The 6,039-nt window shown below is 29.3% G+C and overlaps 1 pseudogene; it reads left to right on the top strand.

Annotated features, from left to right (window-relative positions):
* LOC106473975 overlaps positions 1-6,039 on the top strand; it is a 48,723-nt pseudogene that overhangs the window by 4,520 nt on the left and 38,164 nt on the right.

The following is a 6,039-nucleotide window of genomic DNA, read 5'->3' as shown; positions in this document are numbered from 1 at the left end:
GGCGTAATGAAGTTTTTGAAGAAAACCTCAATTTGTTCCTCGTAGGTTCAAAGTGCAGGCAACAATAACCAGAAAGAAAAATATGAAGCAGATCTCAAAAAGGAAATTAAGAAACTTCAGGTAAGCTTTATTTAACGGTAATACAAGAAATAAGTTGATATGTAGAGTTATTTCACTGTAATACAAGAAACAAGTTGATATGTAGTTATTTCACTGTAATACAAGAAACAAGTTGATATGTAGTTATTTCACTGTAATACAAGAAACAAGTTGATATGTGGAGTTATTTCACTGTAATACAAGAAACAAGTTGATATGTGGAGTTTTATCTGTTTCACTGTAATACAAGAAACAAGTTGATATGTGGAGTTTTATCTGTTTCACTGTAATACAAGAACAAGTTGATATGTGGAGTTATTTCACTGTAATACAAGGAACAAGTTAGTATGTGGAGTTATTTCACTGTAATACAAGAAACAAGTTGATATGTGGAGCTTTATCTGTTTCACTGTAATACAAGGAATAAGTTGAAATGTGGAGCTTTATCTGTTTCACTCTAATACAAGAAACAAGTTTATGTGGAGCTTTATCTGTTTCACTGTAATACAAGAAACAAGTTGATATGTGGAGTTATTTCACTGTAATACAAGGAACAAGTTGATATGTGGAGCTTTATCTGTTTCACTGTAATACAAGGAACAAATTGATATGTGGAGCTTTATCTGTTTCACTGTAATACAAGAAACAAGTTGATATGTGGAGCATTATCTGTTTCACTGTAATACAAGAAACAAGTTTATGTGGAAATATTACAGTGAAATAAAGCTCCACATATCAATTCATTCCTTGTATTACAGTGAAACAGAAAAAGCTCCACATATCAACTTGTTTCTTGTATTACAGTGAAATAAAGCTCCACAGATCAATTCATTCCTTGTATTACAGTGAAATAAAACTCCACATATCAATTTGTTCCTTGTATTACAGTGAAACAGATAAAGCTCCACATATCAACTTGTTTCTTGTATTACAGTGAAATAACTCCACATATCAACTTGTTTCTTGTATTACAGTGAAACATATAATGCTCCACAAAGGAATGAATTGATATGTGGAGCTTTATTTAACAGTGATACAAGGTACAAGTTGGTATGTGGAGCTTTATTTAACAGTAATAAAAGGAACAAGTTGTATTTGGAGCTTTATTTCACTGTAATACAAGGAACAAGTTGATAGTTGGAGCTTTATCTGTTTGACAACTTATTGTGATGGGGTAGTAGCATATTTATTTTAATTATTTTGTGTTTATAAACACATCTTTAATTCATTTGAAGTTATTTTTCAAAATATATTTACAGTAGCTTAACTATAGTGTACAAAATTGTCATGCATTGGCTTTTAAAACAAAGTATTTTTGATTGAAAGCGAAATCTTTACCACTTAACTCTCTCAACATTGGCTCAGTTGATTTGACCGACCACGTGACCTCTTTGTACTCGTTTAAAGTCCTTATAGTTTGATACAATTATCTTTTCATGTAGTATGTATATCTTCACAAAATTTGGCACATTTTCAGTAACATTATAAGCCTTTCACATACAAAAAATCATATTTTTTCAGTGAAATATTTTTAATCAACTAAAACAGATTTGTCCATGAATATATAGTATTTTTTTTACAAGTTTGAGTGCAAAGTGATTTTCATGTTAAGATTAAAAATATATTTCTTTATCTCAAAAATATCAAATTTCATTTGCATAATCTCTAAAACCTCCTAAATACATCTCAAATGCTTGTTTTCAGTAAAACTTTATATTTTGTCTGTTATTTTCTTTACCCTAAAGCTATACAACATTGGTCAATTTGACCGACCTCGTAACCACCAAAAAACAATTATGCTTTTTTCTTTCTAGAATGATTTCATATTGTAACATGTAATGACATTTGTTTATCCCAAGTGTCTTTAAACTCGTAACAGTATACATTTATTTATACTTAAATTTTATTGTTTTATTGCCTTTTGAAACATGTCTAAAAACTGGTCGTGTTATTATAAGTTGTAAATCATTTAGGGAACATGGAGCTCACATAACACTATTGAATTACATTACCCAGAAGCTGCTTGTGTGCATGCCTTGTGAAGCATTTTTTATTATATTATTATTATTAGTTATTTTATGTAATTTAAACTTAACTAATCTAAAGAGATCCCTATTTTTAAATTTTAGTTACTTTAATAATAATAAATAAAGAATAAAAATTAAAAATAATAAATAAAGTACTTACCTGAGTCTTTTTTTTTTTCCTGTCGACTATCAATGATGCTTAATCCTACTTATATTATATTAGTGGTAGTAATGCATTAAATAATTTTTATTTATTCAAATGATGCACCAAAGGACATAAAATAATGAATGAAGCTTGTATTAACAGAGAAATAAAAATTCTGCATTCAGAAAGCAACATAATGTAATAAATCATTTCATAGATGAAAACCTTGGCTTTCTATTGGTTGTAGATAATACAGAATTAAATGTAAGAGAGAATTATTAACAAATCCTGAAAGAGGGGATGTGACAGGTGGGTGTGGCAAGAGGGGGACGATTTTCTATTTGATAGCTCTGTAACCAAACAAAATTGAAGGCTATAAAAATTATGGTTGTCTGAGCAATGATGATTTTATAGTTAGTATTTTACGTTAAATTTCATACTAACTGGAGGGATGTTGAATAAAATAGAGAAGAGAGGATGCCTAGGGAAAATCAGGATTTTTTAAAATATTACCTTTTAAATTAAATTAAGAGCTTAAAACTTATATACTATTAAAATATATTATTAGCTATGATTTTATGTTATACTAATTGATATAACATAAACAAAATGTAGTTTAATAAAATTTTGAATGTCACTAAAATCTCATAACATGTGCAGTAAATGATGCCCATGTACATCATACATATTATAAAAACAATCATAGCTCCTTGTTAGATATCCATGATCAGTAGAACAAGGTTTTATGTAGATCAATTTGGTCAAGAGGTGGTTAAATATGCCAGGTTTTCAAGGTATTATTTGGGCACTAGCAGAGACCAGCAAAACATTTGCTGTCAAATCTGTATCATAATTGCAACAGTACTTTTTTTAAGGACAGAATTTCCAGACTAATACCAAAGAATTTTAATCGCAGACATCAAAATCTACCACTTGTCTTGGGTCTAACAATAGTAAGCCTTTTATGTTGTCAGAAAAATACGCAAGTTCAAGAAGTCTTAATATAAAACTATAAAAAAAACCTGTAACCCAAGGCTTTTGAAAAGAGGACCTTCAGGGGCAAACTGTTTGCTGCTGAAGAAGTAAGGTTCACTTTTTGATAGCTCTCTGATTATAGGGTTTTTAGCATTTTATATTAATAAGACTTTATTTAGTACAGCCTGTATTTGATAAAGAGCTAAATTAACACTGTAACTTGTGTATGTTTTTTGGTTTAGTTGTTAGGGCTAAACTTTACCGTACTTAATACTATCAATAAATAAACTTGTAATGTTATTCTATGACCTAACGTTAGACGTTTTTAAAAACTTAAATAAGCTTTTAATATTTTGTTGTACAAAGTATCTACTAAAGTATATTTACATGTGTTGAAATGAAGTGCATGTACATTTAGATAGTAAAATATGAACTCATTTTCAGGACAGTGTTATTATGATAGATATCTAAGTGCATGAAATGATTATGTTATGTTACCACTTTTTTACCCAAATTTGGACTCCCTGTGTCCAGCCGTAACCTTAATGACTGAGTCCTTTGTATATATAATACTTAGCTTTTCACCTGTGCATCCTGAAGTCTAATGTATTTTATTTCTTGTTTCAGAGGCTACGAGATCAGATTAAGACATGGGTGGCGTCGAGTGAGATTAAGGATAAGAGAGACTTACTTGAAGCACGGAAGTTGATAGAAAGAGTGAGGCTTAGAACTTATAGAACTGTATTATAATATTCATTGTGTCATAGTACAAAAACTAAAGTTAGATAAAGAAAACTTATTTTACACCATATGTTGCCAAAAGTATCTATTCAAAATATTATAGTCCTTTAAAAAATAGTTTATTCTCATTACAGATGTATATTACAAAAACTTGGTAATTATTAGGTCTTGAGTCAAATATAAACAAATTAATAATGTGTCCTCTAAAGACAAAACCAGTAAATTTTTTATTATAATGTGCATGCTGTATATTTTAGTTTATAATTAAAAAATCTTATGCGATGAGTTATTAGGATCACATGTTCTACCCTGAGAAACAAGAATTAATAGAATTTAAAATTTCTGGCTTTCTATCTCATAAGCTGTTTTTTAACGTCTGTAAAATGAAAACTGGCACCAGATAGGATTATAAGTAATGAATATGCTTAATAAATCATGGGTAATTACTTTTAACTTGAAAAATGTATGATATCATAAAACAGTGTACCGTCCTTAGACTTCTTAAGTTTTTATTAGAACAAGTTTCATGTTGTGTAGGATCACTCAAATAGATCTGTAACGAAGGGTAGATTTTGACTTTCAAATATTTGAGATACATTACCAAACAAAGGCTCAAACCTTTGATAATATTAATTTGCATAATTTATTGATAATGTCTTCATTAGTACTAGTGTATATTTGATTGAAAACCATTTTGTTTTACATATAATCTGTATAAATGAAATAATACATTCACATCTTTAAATTATTGTGTAGAACAGTAATCATATATTTATGTAAAAAAATTCATGTTTATGTACAGATATCTGATGCTATTTGAAATACTTTTATAACTGCATACAATAAGCTTGTTATACAAGAGCACTCTGCAACTGACTTAAGCAAAAGAAATCTTTACTTAACAGTTACTATTCCAACAGGGTTAACAGTCGTAGCATTTTTAACATAAAATTGTTGTTTAAAGATAATAGTATATAAATGTAACATCAAAAAGAGTTACTTTAACAGTTCAACTAGATCCAGACCTTCAACTGTAAAACTGTTTTAAGACAGAGTAATATTATCAGTGTTTTTTAACAAAACTGTTGATTAATTAAACATGAACTTTGAGGAGAGACGGAGTTAAACTGGTGCTTTGTTTTTCAACGTTAAAGTTGTTAGTGTTTCATACTTATTTCACCAAAGCATTTCACTTACACCTTGTAAGTACATTTTATTGAAGCAATGCAGCCATAATGGTCTGCTTCAATCTATGGAAAGAGATGCTACATATAACATTTTGGTGTTTTTCATTTGTTACTACAACTTCTCTTTAAGTAATTGGTATCATGCAAATTGTGGACATTATCATTCTTTAATCACAGAGATGATTTACGTCTAACAAATAAATGTGTGAAAAGCAAATGTCATTGGTGTAGAGTAAAAGATCTGTTGGACAGGCTGTATCAAGAGTGGGTGTGAAAAACTGATGCCTTGGACAGTGTTTTTGAATTGTGTGTAACTGCTATCTGAACTGTGAAAGCAATGAGAAAAAAATACTTTGTAGACATAATACTAAAGAAGAACAGCATGTGAAGTTATTCACAAGACAACTAAATGAAAATAATTGACCACTCCCAGCAAATAAAGTTACAGACCTCAATTATTAATGTGTGTTTGTTAGTGATGGAAGATAAGTACAGCAGATTGAGTAACAGACCTCAACTTATTAATGTGTGTTTGTTAGTGATGTAAGATAAGTACAGCAGATTGAGTAACAGATTTCAAGTTATTAATCTGTGTTTGTTTTTTAAATGTTTATATTTAACTGGATCAGCCTGAACTTTCTACAAAGTCCTAACATAAACATTTTATAATATTAGACAATTCTTGTTGAAACCATTATACTGTCAAGAAGTTGATTAATCCTACCACACAGTGTTCTCGGAAATATCCTCTTATTGACATATAGGATCAGCCTGAACTTTCTACAAAGTCCTAACATAAACATTTTATAATATTAGACAATTCTTGTTGAAACCATTATACTGTCAAGAAGTTGATAAATTCTAC

Source organism: Limulus polyphemus, unplaced genomic scaffold (assembly GCF_000517525.1).
Source record: "Limulus polyphemus unplaced genomic scaffold, Limulus_polyphemus-2.1.2 Scaffold6692, whole genome shotgun sequence".
Classification (NCBI taxonomy): Eukaryota; Metazoa; Arthropoda; class Merostomata; order Xiphosura; family Limulidae; genus Limulus; species Limulus polyphemus.
Note: the sequence above shows the minus strand (reverse complement) of the source record. Positions and strands in the feature narration are given on the sequence as shown.